Below are 16,424 nucleotides of genomic sequence, written 5' to 3'. Positions count from 1 at the left end.
CGGCCCCCTTTTCCAGAGACATTCCACCACATGCAACCCCCTTTTCCAGGAACATCCCACTCCATGGGGACAACTTTTCCAGAGACATCCCACCCCATGCAGACCACTTTTCCAGAGACATCACACTCCAGGTAGCCCCCTTTTCCAGGAACATCACATTCCATGGGGACACCTTTTCCAGAGACATTCTACCCCATGCGGACCCTTTTTCCAGCTAAGTCCCACCCCATGTGACCCCCTTTTTGCATCCTGAGCCCTTTATTCCATACTGGACTTCCGCTTCTGTACATTGAGCTCCCCACCCCAAGATGCCCCTTGTAGCTTTGTAGCTTCGACTCAATGAGCGCTTATCTGGCTGCTCCCTGCTCTGGCGGAGTCTCCTCTGTGGCGGTCTGCAGTAACGTTGGCAGCATGATGAGGTAAACTCAATATCAATTATTTTCAAGTTTGCAACCTTGTATCAGTAGATTGTAATCTAAGGTCTGGAAAAAATTATCATTTTGGCTCAAAGCACAGGATTATTTTTAGAAGATTTGCCTATTGTTCTTGAACTTCTGCAAAATGATTTACGTAAGGATTTCAGAACCAATTGCCTTCTACCTCTTATAACTGCTATTAACTGTTATGGATGGGAAGTAGTTACAATCTCAAATTCCTCAAGACTGAGAAACACTTGGGTCAAACTTTCAACCTTCAGTATCCTCTTGAGAGCTCTCTTGAAAAGACTGTCTCCATGTTTGAACCTATGTTCTAAGGTTTACATCAGGTAGTTGTCCTTTATGTCCGTTTCTTTGTGGTCATCACATCCTCACAGAGATGGGGGAAAATTACAAGTACTTTCTTTTTCTTAGTCTTTTCTAGTCCTTAGTTCCAGATGATCTTTCTATTAAGGACTCTTCCTGTTATGGTCTGGTGATGTAGGAGCGACATGCGACTAGCTCTGGGCAGGTGGTAACTATACAGACCGCAGTTCCTGATCTTAACACAGACACTAGCAGTAGCCGTGGGATGTTCCTGTCACTCCCTGGACACCTCGTCACAGCCGGAGAATTAGCTACCCCTAAAGGTAGAAACAGGAAAGCTATCTTGCCTCAGAGAAAATCCCCAAAGGATAGGACAGCCCCCCACAAATAATGACTGTGAGAGGAGAAGGAAACGACATACGTAGTATGAAACAAGATTTAGCAAAGGAGGCCACTTCTAGCTAGATAGAATTAGTACAGAACAGAACACTGTGCGGTCAGTAATAAAAACTAGAAAAAGTCCACTGCAGAGAAATGCAAAAATCTCCACACCTGACTAAAGGTGTGGAGGGCAAACTCTGCTGCCCAGAGCTTCCAGCTTAGCGGAATAGGTTCATACTGATAAGCTGGACAAATGAGCAAACATAGAAAGTGCTGAACAAAAAAGACGACAACAAGTGAACTGCAAAAGGACAAACAAGGACTTAGCTTTGCTGAACTGGTCAGAGTGTCAGGGAAATCCAAAGAGCCGTGACTCCAGGCTGGAACAATTGACAACTGGCATTGAATGTGGGAACAGGCAGACTAATATAGCCGAGCCAGAAAGACGATCAGTGAAAACAGCTGCTGATGCTAAATCCCAGAAGCAGCCATACCACTCAAAACCACAGGAGGGAGCCCAAGAACAGAATTCACAAAAATGCCACTTACAACCACCGGAGGGAGCCCAAGAGCAGAATTCACAACATCTTCCATCCTTTGTCCCAAAGTTCCCTCACACATGGAATAGAGATCTACCTTTACAAAACATTGTCTTCAATCAATTTTGTTTCTGCTATTCTCAGCCCCTAGAAAGGACTTGAAGTCTCCTAAAGACTTTATGCAGATACGATAAGAACATTATGCATCTCAGTATTTAAAACTTAAAATTCCAAACTCTTCTTACCAGATCTACTTTCACATCATGGGCATGAGAAGTTAGGCTGGGTTCATACTGCGTTCTGGCAGTCCGTTAACGCTGCCATTAACCCCTATTTCAGGCACATCACCAACGCATGCCATAATGGGCGTTCGCTAGCGATGTGGCGCCATTGAGTGACGGGCGCGGGCTGCAGCGTTTCCAGGTCCGTCACCACTAGTGCAGATAGAGCATCTGCTAGCTCTATCTGCGCTAGCGCAATCGCATTTTGGCACTTGCGTTAACGCAGTCTGTTTAACGCATACATTGAACGGGCTGCTTTAATGCAGAATGAACCCAGCCTTAGAAATCTGCATCATGTCATCAATAATGCCATATTCTGGTTTTACTCTTCTAGCTTTGTAAAACATAGTCAACATAAAAGCTTTCAAAGGTTCAGCCTTCAGCAAAAAGGGAACTCATTTCAGTGCTTTAGTAAATTTCTACCCTCCTTTGAGCTATACATATTCTTTTTTATGCTCCCCAAGGTCAAAAAGGATGATGAACATTTTTTCATGATAGCACTATTCATGGAAGCCTGACAACTGTTAATAGAGCAGGTTTAGTGCAAGCCATTGTGTTTACCATATCACAGGGGTTGCCCTGACCATCACCTTAACCTCCTGTACAGAGATCTGAACTTATACAGGGACAACTGGGTTGGGGCTACAGAGTCAGCTGCTGCCTAGTTTAGTAATTCGGCAGCAAGAAGGGTCATCATGTGTACAAAGACAAAATGAGAAAACAGGTGGTCTAAACACAAGCTGAGGTTAAAGAACTAGATAATTCAAGAAGACACAACAGGAACACAGAACACATCTATAGACCAGGTAATAAGAACCATTGACGGGCAGAGCTTCAGGGGTTCAAATAGCTGAGAGACCCGTTGAGGGTTCACAGGAAGGAGTAATCAAAACAAGATCAAAATTAACCCCATAGCTCTCTGATTAAATGACAACAAAAGTCCCAGGAAAAAAACAGGACTGTCGCTGTCACGCATTGCCAGACATGGATCGACACACATATTATAGTCACCTGTTGTTTTTTTTCTCGAGTCTGATGGCAGCACCTATAACTACCTAATAAAGTATTTTTCATTTAATTTTGAGTCCACTAGATTTACATATGGCAGGATTGTATGTGGTGCGTTATGAACTATGTACTCTGTCATAATTGTTTTTTTTTTTTTCTGATTGCTAGTTAGGTGGTCCTGAGAAAGAGGTAATAATCTTTAATAATCTTTATTTTTATATAGCGCTAACATATTCCGCAGTGCTTTACAGTTTGCACACATTATCATCGCTGTCCCCTCACAATCTAAATTCCCTATTAGTATGTCTTTGGAATGTGGGAGGAAACCGGAGAACCCGGAGGAACCCCACGCAAACACGGAGAGAACATACAAACTCTTTGCAGATGTTGTCCTGGGTGGGATTAGAACCCAGGACTCCAGGCGCTGCAAGGCTGCAGTGCTAACCATCCAAAACCAAGAACACCTTTTTGGTAGCTAGATATAAATGAGGTTGAAAAGAACCCAGAGGTTCTGGAGAAGATGGAGAGTTGTGCACAGAAGAGACTGAAGGCCTATTGAGAGGGATACCATAAACAGCCAATAATCTAGGTATGGAATGACACATGTTCTCTGAAATCTGTTATGACAACAATGGCTACTTTTGTGAACACCCTTGAAGTTGGTGATAATCCGGAGACCTCAGAATTAAAAAAATAATAATTATCTTGAATCGCAGCAAGCCTGCAAAATGTACTGTCTTCTACTATAATGGTATTGGTAAAATATTCATTTAATGGGTCTAGATTGATTGACCATAAAATCTCTAGGCTGCAAGATAGTGAAATGTATTGTTTCCATTCTGAATATCGGTTTCTTCCAAGGGATTCCTGGTTTTAGCCCTAAAAAGACTTACCATATTTTCTATGGCACAGATCTGTTTGATCAGGTATTCTTGAAGGATACAGAAGGATTTGGCACAACAAAATAACATGTCTGGTAGAACTTGGAGAAATGTAAGGAGCAGCCTCTTTGTATGATAGTTAACATTTATTTATCTGTAGTATTCCGTGATCAGACGCGAAACAAGTTTAGTTATCTAACCTCTACCAAAATGTAACTTCTAGCATATGATTTAGAGTTGATAGGATCTCCATCACTCATTCTTTTTGAATTTATCCTAAATTCTTGAACTATCTTTGGCCTACTTAGATAGAAATGTCTTTAATTTCAACTTTCATTATGAAAGGACTTAAATCTTCTCTTTGTGAGGCCTTTAGAAAACACAAGCCAGAGTCAGGATCAAAAGAAACAGGAAACAACAACATTTTGCTGAAGGATCTAGCAGGATGCGTTAGATGTTGAGGGCATCGTCTCAGTTTCAAGGCAGACCATCCAAACATTTTTGGCTTCTTATTTCATGTCTGAAACCTAAGGATAGATACAAACATGATGTCAAAATCATAATCCTCAAAGAGAACTTTTATATATATAATACATACTCTGCATTATGGTCTATCCACTTCCATACTATGATATATAGGAAAAGTAACTTTCAAGTATAAGACTCACAACAAGCAATTTTCTGCTGTAGGTGATACAAACTGTGTTGCAGAATAATTAGGAATACACTGCTACAGATGATACAGACTGAATAGCAGGAAGAAAGAAACTGCTATAGATGATGCAGTCTGAGCTACAGGACAGTTAGGGTGCTTTCACATTGCGTTTGTCACATGTTCCCTTGTCCCGTCGGGGCTTACGTTGTCAGATGCCTCCTGCAAAACATGATTTGGGTGTATGCGCCGACAGGGTCATAGACTATAATGGTGCTGACGGAGTGAACGTGTGCTCTGCCGTGCATCATTTTCATGCACATACGCCTATTGGAGACGGACACTCAGAAGTAGTAGACTGACCCCATCCTGGGCCCTGTGTGCTGTTCTTTAGAACATTTTTTTAAAGAAACAAACGATTATTCTTATCTTTCGGTGTGTCGGAATGGGCAGCGCATGACATCACTGTCATGTCCTTAACGGGCGAGCCGAATTGTGCTGCTAAGTGGTTGGCAGTGTATATTGCAGAGAAGGGTTTCATATTTATCCAATGCTTCGAATGGATAAGACGATTAATAGAATGGGTGATGCCAGGTACTTCACAACAGTAAATCTTATGAAAAGCTACCGGCAGGTGACATTAACAAATCAGGCTAAAGAAAAAAAAACAACTTTAAGCACCCTCAAAAGATATTTTCAATATGTGATTCTTCCATTTGGTCCTCATGGAGCCCCAAATACATTAACTAAGGCTAATTTAAAAAATTCTGAGGCCACCTTGGAAATACGCAGCAGCCTATCCAGATGATGTGTTCATATAAAGTCAAGATTGGGAGAGCCACCTTCACCGAGTTCAAGCTGTCTTCAACTCTATTAGAGAAGCAGGCTTGCCTGCAAACTCTCAAACATGAGCCATTGGACAAGAGGAAGCAAAATATCTGGGGTACACAATTGGGCGGGGTGTTATCAAGCCCCAAATAAATAATATTAAGGCCAACTGAACCTGGCCATTAACCCCTTCACCCCCAAGGGTGGTTTGCACGTTATGGACCGGGCCAATTTTTACAATTCTGACCACTGTCCCTTTATGAGGTTATAACTCTGGAACGCTTCAACGGATCCTGGTGATTCTGACATTGTTTTCTCGTGACATATTGTACTTCATGATAGTGGTAAAATTTCTTTGATATTAACTGCGTTTGTGAAAAAAATGGAAATTTGGTGAAAATTTTGAAAATTTCGCAAATTTTCCAAATTTGAATTTTTATGCAATTAAATCACAGTGATATGTCACACAAAATACTTAATAAGTAACATTTCCCACATGTCTACTTTACATCAGCATCATTTTGGAACCAAAATTTTTTTTTGTTAGGGAGTTATAAGGGTTAAAAGTTGACCAGCAATTTCTCATTTTTACAACACCATTTTTTTGTAGGGACCACATCTCATTTGAAGTCATTTTGAGGGGTCTATATGATAGAAAATACCCAAGTGTGACACCATTCTTAAAATTGCACCCCTCAAGGTGCTCAAAACCACATTCAAAAAGTTTATTAACCCTTCAGGTGTTTCACAGGAATTTTTGGAATGTTTAAATAAAAATGAACATTTAACTTTTTTTCACACAAAATTTAATTCAGCTCCAATTTGTTTTATTTTACCAAGGGTAACAGGAGAAAATGGACCCCAAAAGATGTTATACAATTTGTCCTGAGTACGCCGATACCCCATATGTGGGGGTAAACCACTGTTTGGGCGCATGACAGAGCTCGGAAGTGAAGGAGGGCCATTTGACTTTTCAATGCAAAATTGACTGGAATTGAGATGGGACGCCATGTTGCGTTTGGAGAGCCCCTGATGTGCCTAAACATTGAAACCCCCCACAAGTGACACCATTTTGGAAAGTAGACCCCCTAAGGAACTTATCTAGAGGTGTGGTGAGCACTTTGACCCACCAAGTGCTTCACAGAAGTTTATAATGCAGAACCGTAAAAATAAAAAATCATATTTTTTCACAAAAATGATCTTTTCGCCTCCAATTTTTTATTTTCCCAAGGGTAAGAGAAGAAATTGGACCACAAAAGTTGTTGTGCAATTTGTCCTGAGTACGCTGATACCCCATATGTGGGGGTAAACCACTGTTTGGGCGCATGGGAGAGCTCGGAAGGGAAGGAGCGCCGTTTGACTTTTCACTGCAAAATTGACAGGAATTGAGATGGGACGCCATGTTGCGTTTGGAGAGCCACTGATGTGCCTAAACATTGAAACCCCCCACAAGTGACACCATTTTGGAAAGTAGACCCCCTAAGGAACTTATCTAGATGTGTGGTGAGCACTTTTACCCACCAAGTGCTTCACAGAAGTTTATAATGCAGGACCGTAAAAATAAAAAATCATATTTTTTCACAAAAATGATCTTTTCGCCCCCAATTTTTTATTTTCCCAAGGGTAAGGGAAGAAATTGGACCACAAAAGTTGTTGTGCAATTTGTCCTGAGTACGCTGATACCCCATATGTGGGGGTAAACCACTGTTTGGGCGCATGGGAGAGCTCGGAAGGGAAGGAGCGCCGTTTGACTTTTCACTGCAAAATTGACAGGAATTGAGATGGGACGCCATGTTGCGTTTGGAGAGCCACTGATGTGCCTAAACATTGAAACCCCCCCCACAAGTGACACCATTTTGGAAAGTAGACCCCCTAAGGAACTTATCTAGATGTGTGGTGAGCACTTTGACCCACCAAGTGCTTCACAGAAGTTTATAATGCAGAGCCGTAAAAATAAAACAAAATTTTTTTCCCACAAAAATTATATTTCTCAGTCGCCCATGACAGCACTACTAGAGAGAGGGAATCCGCCCTTCAGGGACAGGAAACCTACAGGATAAAAAGGGCGGTACCTCTCTCCTGCCTCAGTTTTGTTTCCTGTCCCTGACAGGGGACCCTCAGGATCGGTACCTGTATCCGGAGCCGACCAGTGGAGGTATGACGGCGGGGAGGCCCCTGTCACCGCTGGCTCAGTGTCCGATGCCGCCGCTTCTGGGTCCGATGGGGCTGCAGAGCGTGCGGAGGGGAGCGTGGCTGCCTCCCCGGATTGGGGTAGGGGCTTCAGGGACCCGGCGTGCCTCTGCAGAGAGGCCTGGTCCGGAGCGACGGCCTGGTGTGTGAGAGCACCAAGATGGCCGCCGCACCGGATATAGACGCTGTCTACTTCTGGGTCCCGGGGAGCGCACATGCGCACTGGGGACCAGCGCTTCCCTAACAACGCAGCCTGGAGGAGGGGTGATCGGCACTCTATTTAAAACGCTGCTGCAAGAGCGCCCTTTGCTGCATGCAGTCCCAGTATGGCGGACAGCAATCAGCAGTTCCAGCGGGCGCAGCCCTTACAGCCACCGCCGCAGCAACAGCAGCGTCACCACCAGCGCAAGTCGGGCGAGACAAAGAGAAGGACCTCTGCAGGCACCCGAAGTACCCGCTCCAGGAGTCATTCCACGCCGCAGAGTAAAGCCTCCATTATGTCCAGCCAGCCGACACCTTCTACTTCGGGTCTCATACAAGATCCCGTACCTCCTCCAGAACTGGTACCTGTAGCTGCGCAAGATGGGTGAGTGATCTTCGTGAAAGTTCACCAGTTAATTAGGGTCCCCTTTTCCGTTTATTTTTTAGGCAAGAAAAAAAACGGAGAAAACTAAACATAGAGACTGTCCTTTATGTGGAGAACCCCTGTTACAGAGCTGGGATAAGAAATTATGCGGTTCCTGTATAGGACAAGTCCTGTGTGAAGAAACCCCTAGTTTTGCCTCTGAATTACGCTCAGTAATAAGGTCAGAGGTAGAAACAGCGTTTAAATCCCTTAAAGGGGAGGGGTGTTGTGAATTTGGATTCTGGGCTCCCCCGGTGGCTACTGGTGGAATTGAACTGGTGTCTTCATCTTCTCTGTTCACCTGTTCCCATCAAGATGTGGGAGTCGCTATATAACCTTGCTGCTCTGTTGGTTGCTTGCCGGTCAACAATGTTATCAGAAGCCTCTCTGTGCTTGTTCCTGCTCCTAGACAACTACTAGATAAGTTGGACTCTTGTCCATGTTTGTTTTTGCATTTTTGTTCCAGTTCACAGCTGTAGTTTCGTTACTGTGTCTGGAAAGCTCTTGTGAACAGGAATTGCCACTCTGGTGTTATGAGTTAATGCCAGAGTTTTAAAGTAATTTCTGGATGGTGTTTTGATAGGGTTTTCAGCTGACCATGAAAGTGTCCTTTCTGTCTTCTGCTATGTAGTAAGTGGACCTCAAATTTGCTAAACCTATTTTCATACTACGTTTGTTATTTCATCTTAATTCACCGCCAATACATGTGGGGGGCCTCTGTCTCCTTTCTGGGTATTTCTCTAGAGGTGAGCTAGGACTAATATTTTCCTCTGCTAGCATTATTTAGTCCTCCGGCTGGTGCTGGGCATCTAGAATCAACGTAGGCATGCTACCCGGCCACTGCTAGTTGTGCGTTAGGTTTAGTTCATGGTCAGCTCAGTTCCCATCTTCCAAGAGCTAGTTCCTATATATGCTGATGCTATGATCTCCTGCCATTGAGATCATGACAGTTTGACCGGCCCACTAAAGGGTTAAAATCCTTGGCTGAGAAAGGAGAGAAATAAGTAGTCTGCTGAAATTTTTTTTTTTTTCTCTCCTTCTAATCTTTGAATGGCTCTGTGTCCACCTGTTTGTAATGGATCTTCAGAGTGTAACTGCAGGTTTGAATAATCTCGCCACGAAGGTACAAAATTTGCAAGATTTTGTTTGTCATGCACCTGTATCTGAGCCGAGAATTCCTTTGCCGGAATTTTTCTCGGGGAATGATCTGGGTTTCAGAATTTTCGAAATAATTGCAAATTATTTTTTTCCCTGAAATCTCGCTCTGCCGGAGACCCTGCACAGCAGGTCAGGATTGTGATTTCCTTGCTCCGGGGCGACCCTCAAGACTGGGCTTTTTCATTGACACCAGGGGATCCTGCGTTGCTCAATGTGGATGCGTTTTTTCTGGCCTTGGGGTTGCTTTATGACGAACCTCATTTGGAGCTTCAGGCAGAAAAAACTTTGATGTCCCTATCTCAGGGGCAAGATGAAGCGGAAATTTACTGCCAAAGATTCCGTAAATGGTCTGTGCTTACTCAGTGGAATGAGTGCGCCCTGGCGGCGACTTTCAGAGAGGGTCTCTCTGATGCCATTAAGAATGTTATGGTGGGGTTCCCTGTGCCTGCGGGTCTGAATGAGTCCATGACAATGGCTATTCAGATCGATAGGCGTTTGCGGGAGCGCAAACCAGTGCACCATCTGGCGGTGTCCACTGAGAAATCGCCAGAGAGTATGCAGTGTGATAGAATCCTGTCCCGAAGCGAGCGGCAGAATTTTAGACGGAAAAATGGGTTGTGTTTCTATTGTGGTGATTCTACTCATGTTATATCAGCATGCTCTAAGCGCACTAAAAAGCTTGGTAAATCTGTTTCCATTTGCACCTTACCGTCTAAGTTTATTCTATCTGTGACCCTGATTTGCTCTTTGTCATCTATTACCACGGACGCCTATGTCGACTCTGGCGCCGCTTTGAGTCTTATGGATTGGTCCTTTGCCAAACGCTGTGGGTATGATTTAGAGCCTTTGGAGACTCCTATTCCTCTGAAGGGGATTGACTCCACCCCATTGGCTAATAATAAACCACAATACTGGACACAAGTAACTATGCGTATTAATCCGGATCACCAGGAGATTATTCGCTTTCTGGTGCTGTGTAATCTACATGATGATTTGGTGCTAGGATTGCCTTGGCTGCAATCTCACAACCCAGTCCTCGACTGGAGAGCTATGTCTGTGTTGAGCTGGGGATGTAAGGGGGCTCATGGGGATGTACCTGTGGTTTCCATTTCATCATCTATTCCCTCTGAAATTCCTGAGTTCCTGTCTGACTATCGTGACGTCTTTGAAGAATCCAAGCTTGGTTCGTTACCTCCGCACCGAGAGTGCGATTGTGCCATAGATTTAATCCCGGGTAGTAAATACCCAAAGGGTCGTTTATTTAATCTGTCTGTGCCTGAACATGCTGCTATGCGAGAATATATAAAGGAGTCCTTGGAAAAGGGACATATTCGTCCATCGTCATCTCCCTTAGGAGCCGGTTTTTTCTTTGTGTCAAAAAAAGACGGCTCTTTGAGACCATGTATTGATTATCGGCTTTTGAATAAAATCACTGTTAAATATCAATACCCATTGCCGTTGCTGACTGATTTGTTTGCTCGCATAAAGGGGGCCAAGTGGTTCTCTAAGATTGACCTTCGTGGGGCGTATAATTTGGTGCGAATCAGGCAGGGGGATGAGTGGAAAACCGCATTTAATACGCCCGAGGGCCATTTTGAGTATTTAGTGATGCCTTTTGGTCTTTCAAATGCTCCGTCAGTTTTCCAGTCCTTTATGCATGATATTTTTCGCGATTATTTGGATAAATTTATGATTGTGTATCTGGATGATATTCTGATTTTTTCGGATGACTGGGACTCTCATGTCCAGCAAGTCAAGAGGGTTTTTCAGGTTTTGCGGTCTAATTCTTTGTGTGTGAAGGGTTCTAAGTGTGTTTTTGGGGTACAGAGGATTTCCTTTTTGGGATATATTTTTTCCCCCTCTTCCATTGAAATGGATCCTGTCAAGGTTCAAGCTATTTGTGATTGGACGCAGCCCTCTTCTCTTAAGAGTCTTCAGAAATTTTTGGGCTTTGCTAACTTTTATCGTCGATTTATTGCTGGTTTTTCGGATATTGCTAAGCCATTGACCGATTTGACTAAGAAGGGTGCTGATGTTGCTGATTGGTCCCCTGATGCTGTGGAGGCCTTTCGGGAGCTTAAGCGCCGTTTTTCCTCTGCCCCTGTGTTGCGTCAGCCTGATGTTGCTCTACCTTTTCAGGTTGAGGTCGACGCTTCTGAGATCGGAGCTGGGGCAGTGTTGTCGCAGAAAAGTTCTGACTGCTCCGTGATGAGGCCTTGTGCCTTCTTTTCCCGTAAATTTTCGCCCGCTGAGCGGAATTATGATGTTGGGAATCGGGAGCTTTTGGCCATGAAGTGGGCTTTTGAGGAGTGGCGCCATTGGCTTGAGGGGGCCAGACATCAGGTGGTGGTATTGACTGACCACAAAAATTTGATTTATCTTGAGACCGCCAGGCGCCTGAATCCTAGACAGGCGCGCTGGTCATTATTTTTCTCTCGGTTTAATTTTGTGGTGTCATACCTACCGGGTTCTAAGAATGTTAAGGCGGATGCCCTTTCTAGGAGTTTTGAGCCTGACTCGCCTGGTAACTCTGAGCCCACAGGTATCCTTAAGGATGGAGTGGTATTGTCAGCCGTTTCTCCAGACCTGCGGCGGGCCTTGCAGGAGTTTCAGGCGGATAGACCTGATCGTTGCCCACCTGATAAACTGTTTGTTCCTGATGATTGGACCAGTAGAGTCATCTCTGAGGTTCATTCTTCTGCGTTGGCAGGTCATCCTGGCATTTTTGGTACCAGGGATTTGGTGGCAAGGTCCTTCTGGTGGCCTTCCCTGTCACGAGATGTGCGAGGCTTTGTGCAGTCTTGTGACGTTTGTGCTCGGGCCAAGCCTTGTTGTTCTCGGGCTAGTGGATTGTTGTTGGTCCTCGGCTTTGTGTTGGGGATTTGGTGTGGTTGTCTTCTCGTTTTGTCCCTATGAGGGTCTCTTCTCCTAAGTTTAAGCCTCGGTTCATCGGCCCGTATAAGATATTGGAGATTCTTAACCCTGTTTCCTTCCGTTTGGACCTCCCTGCATCCTTTTCTATTCATAACGTTTTTCATCGGTCATTATTGCGCAGGTATGAGGTACCGGTTGTGCCTTCCGTTGAGCCTCCTGCTCCGGTGTTGGTTGAGGGTGAGTTGGAGTACGTTGTGGAGAAAATCTTGGACTCTCGTGTTTCCAGACGGAGACTCCAGTATCTGGTCAAGTGGAAGGGATACGGCCAGGAGGATAATTCTTGGGTGAATGCATCTGATGTTCATGCCTCTGATCTGGTTCGTGCCTTTCATAGGGCCCATCCTGATCGCCCTGGTGGTTCTGGTGAGGGTTCGGTGCCCCCTCCTTGAGGGGGGGGGTACTGTTGTGAATTTGGATTCTGGGCTCCCCCGGTAGCTACTGGTGGAATTGAACTGGTGTCTTCATCTTCTCTGTTCACCTGTTCCCATCAAGATGTGGGAGTCGCTATATAACCTTGCTGCTCTGTTGGTTGCTTGCCGGTCAACAATGTTATCAGAAGCCTCTCTGTGCTTGTTCCTGCTCCTAGACAACTACTAGATAAGTTGGACTCTTGTCCATGTTTGTTTTTGCATTTTTGTTCCAGTTCACAGCTGTAGTTTCGTTACTGTGTCTGGAAAGCTCTTGTGAACAGGAATTGCCACTCTGGTGTTATGAGTTAATGCCAGAGTTTTAAAGTAATTTCTGGATGGTGTTTTGATAGGGTTTTCAGCTGACCATGAAAGTGTCCTTTCTGTCTTCTGCTATGTAGTAAGTGGACCTCAAATTTGCTAAACCTATTTTCATACTACGTTTGTTATTTCATCTTAATTCACCGCCAATACATGTGGGGGGGCCTCTGTCTCCTTTCTGGGTATTTCTCTAGAGGTGAGCTAGGACTAATATTTTCCTCTGCTAGCATTATTTAGTCCTCCGGCTGGTGCTGGGCATCTAGAATCAACGTAGGCATGCTACCCGGCCACTGCTAGTTGTGCGTTAGGTTTAGTTCATGGTCAGCTCAGTTCCCATCTTCCAAGAGCTAGTTCCTATATATGCTGATGCTATGATCTCCTGCCATTGAGATCATGACAGAGGGGGTTAAGGAGAGAACACCTGTCCCCCTTTCTCACTCCGATCCTTCTAGCTCTGATGAGGATGTGTCAGACAGGAAAGGTTCCTCTTCCTCCTCAGACTCTGAGAGTGGAGGCCGCCACTGCTTCCCCTTAGACGAAGTAGATGCCCTTGTAAAGACTGTAAGATCTACAATGGGTGTCCTAGACCCACGTCCTGACAAAACGGTACAGGACATTATGTTTGGCGGTCTGGGCCAGAAAAAACGCAGAGTTTTCCCACTTAACGAAAACGTGCAGGCCCTGATTAAAAAGGAGTGGGAGAAGCCAGAAAGAAAAAATTCATCTGTACCCTCCCTTAAAAGGAAATATCCTTTTGCGGAAGATGATTCTACACCATGGGACAAAGCCCCTAAACTTGACGTGGCAGTAGCTAAAGCGTCAAAGAAATTTGCGCTGCCCTTTGAGGACATGGGAACGCTAAAAGACCCCCTTGATAAAAGAGCCGACACCTTCCTAAAAGGGGCCTGGGAGTCAGCAGGGGGATGTTTAAGACCTGCCATAGCGGCCGCATGTACTTCCAGATCTCTAATGATTTGGATAGACAATCTGGAGAAACAATTAAGGGATGGAGTATCCAGGCAAAAAGTAATCGAATCAATTCCCATGATTAGGGGCGCGGCAGCCTTCCTGGCCGACTCTTCGGCGGACTCTATCAAACTGACTTCAAAGTCGGCAGCCCTGTCTAATGCAGCTCGTAGAACGCTATGGCTGAAAAACTGGCCAGGCGATCTACAGACAAAACAAAAACTTTGTTCAATCCCATGTGAGGGAAAATTTCTGTTTGGGGAAACCCTAGATGACATTTTACAAAAAGCAGGGGATAAGAAGAAGGGATTCCCTAACCTGGCCGCACCATACGTTAGGCGGCCCTTTCGGAACAGGAAATTTTTCCGTAGACGCCCCCCTAGAGAACAGAACAGGTGGGAGGAGGGGAGAAATAGAGACAGGGGCTTCCTCTTTGGCAATTCCCCCAGAAATAAAAAAACCCTAAGTGACACCCCCCCCAGGGTGGGAGGGAGACTGTCTCAATACCTTCCGGCCTGGGAAAAAATCTCTTCCAGTACTTGGATTTTAAACCTAATAAAAATGGGACTTCAAATAAACTTTACCACTCTCCCTCCCCAACACTATGTGGTCACTCCATTGAAACCTTCATGGCGGCAACAACAGGCCTTGGAACTAGAGATCTCAAAACTTATAACCAAAGATGTGATCCGAGAAGTTCCCTTACTGGAAAGGGGGAAAGGATTCTTTTCCCCACTGTTTCTGATTCCAAAGCCGGACGGTTCCTTCCGCACAATAATAAATCTGCGGAGATTAAACAGTCATGTAAAGAATCAAACATTCAAAATGGAATCGATAAAATCTACAATAAAAAACCTGTTTCCAAATTGTTTCATGGTGTCGGGGTCGTAAACGACAATATACCCTCATTCACCAGTCATTCCAAATTAAACTATAAGCATGTGGTACCGGGTAAGAATGAGTCAGACAGGTAGCTGGTTCAATCTCAGTGCATGCTCATGTGACCATGTGTCAGCCACAGTCATACCAACTGAACTTTATTTTCCAAATACACAGTACTAAAAAGGAATGCAATAGGTGGGGTTTAAGCAGTATACGTCTAGTGCTCAGTCCTTCTGATTCGTCGGACGTCTCCTGGTGGATTCCTCCTCTTCTTTCTATTCCTTAAGTTTCGATTTCTAAAGAAATGAATCTTAACCCTTCGGACACTAAACTGAAACGAAACTGGACACTGACAACCATCTTTAAATACAATTACATTTGCAGGGGAAAACTTATTGTTTCACAGTATAAGATATATAAAAGTACAAAGGTATATAAGAAAGTATATTTTCACCTTGACAATCCCCCCTAAACACTAAGTTTTTCCCTTAAAGAAAGATCCTTCGAGACTGTCCATGTGATGGGGAAAGGGGAGGTGGATTTCTTCATCCAGACACCTCAGAAACTCTCCCCTAGCGAGAGGCCTCCAGGCAGCTGAACCCTTCACTAACCTCACATGGAGTTCTCCCACTGTCCCTAAACTAAATCTCTTGGCATCATCTGAGAATGGGGGGTTTTGTCTATTCTCTTGAGAGGAATATACTTCGGGATCTCCCCTGGATCAGTACCATTGTACTCTGGTGGATCTATTTCTTGATTGAGGAAGGTGCCAGTCGGAGTTGCTTTGGCAATGACCTTTTTGTACAAGGGAATAACACAACAGAGGATTATCGATCCAATTACAAGGAGGGCAATTAGTACCAAACAAACTTATTGATGGAATCCCTTGATCCCACCTAACCAATTGGGGAAGAAAGATGTGTCTGCCCCAGCATACATGACACGTCGTCTTATTGTCCTAATTTGTTCATCTTCTTTAGAAACCTTCAGGTCTTTTGGATCTACATTTCGCCATTCAGATCTGGCTGTCTATATTTCGTCTCGTGAGTCTTTGGTCATACCGTCAATGAATGTATTTACCAATACTCTAACATCAAGTGGGTTTATGGGACTGTACTCCATGTCTTCCCATTTCAGCTGTAACCGTCCAAAGTATAGCTCTACACTCTCTCCTTTTGTCACATTTGTAGAAAATCTTAATTTGCGTCTTAGCACGTCACCTGTTTTTGTGCTCACTAACTACCTAGGCCTGCCTAGGTGCACTTATACGTCCATCATATGGTCATTATTCGTCTGTAAAATGAGAAAGGTTGGTTCTCAGGGTCAGCCAATTGCTTTTGCGTAGCTAGCTAGTCAGAGGGCCTCCAGGGATAATACTCCTGTATCTGTCTTACCCTACCTGATGTGGTTGGTTCTCTGGTAGTGGGGAGTGACATGACATGCTGGTCTACAGCTCCTTCCCAAAAGGATTACTGTCAGCCTACTCCTAAAAGTTAATGTCCCCACTATCCACCAACCACAATCCTGTGTCAGCTTCTTATATCACTACATGTGATCTTGTCTGGACAGGATTCAGTGTAATTCTCTTAGGTCGGGTTGCAGCACTGGTCATACAAGTGTTAGGGCCC

General features: G+C 44.5%; 1 long non-coding RNA gene across 1 annotated transcript in view; it reads right to left on the bottom strand.

The window, feature by feature from the left end:
- Positions 1-3,978: 3,978 nt before the first annotated feature.
- Positions 3,979-16,424, bottom strand: part of LOC143805535 (uncharacterized) — a 37,698-nt gene continuing 25,252 nt past the window's right edge. Inside the window, exon 3 of the long non-coding RNA XR_013221265.1 lies at positions 3,979-4,360. This is a non-coding gene — a long non-coding RNA (uncharacterized LOC143805535). The remainder of the gene's footprint in view (positions 4,361-16,424) is intronic.

Source organism: Ranitomeya variabilis, chromosome 2, assembly GCF_051348905.1.
Source record: "Ranitomeya variabilis isolate aRanVar5 chromosome 2, aRanVar5.hap1, whole genome shotgun sequence".
Lineage (NCBI taxonomy): Eukaryota > Metazoa > Chordata > Amphibia > Anura > Dendrobatidae > Ranitomeya > Ranitomeya variabilis.
The sequence above is the reverse complement of the archived record's forward strand: the minus strand, read 5'-3'. Positions and strand labels throughout refer to the sequence as shown.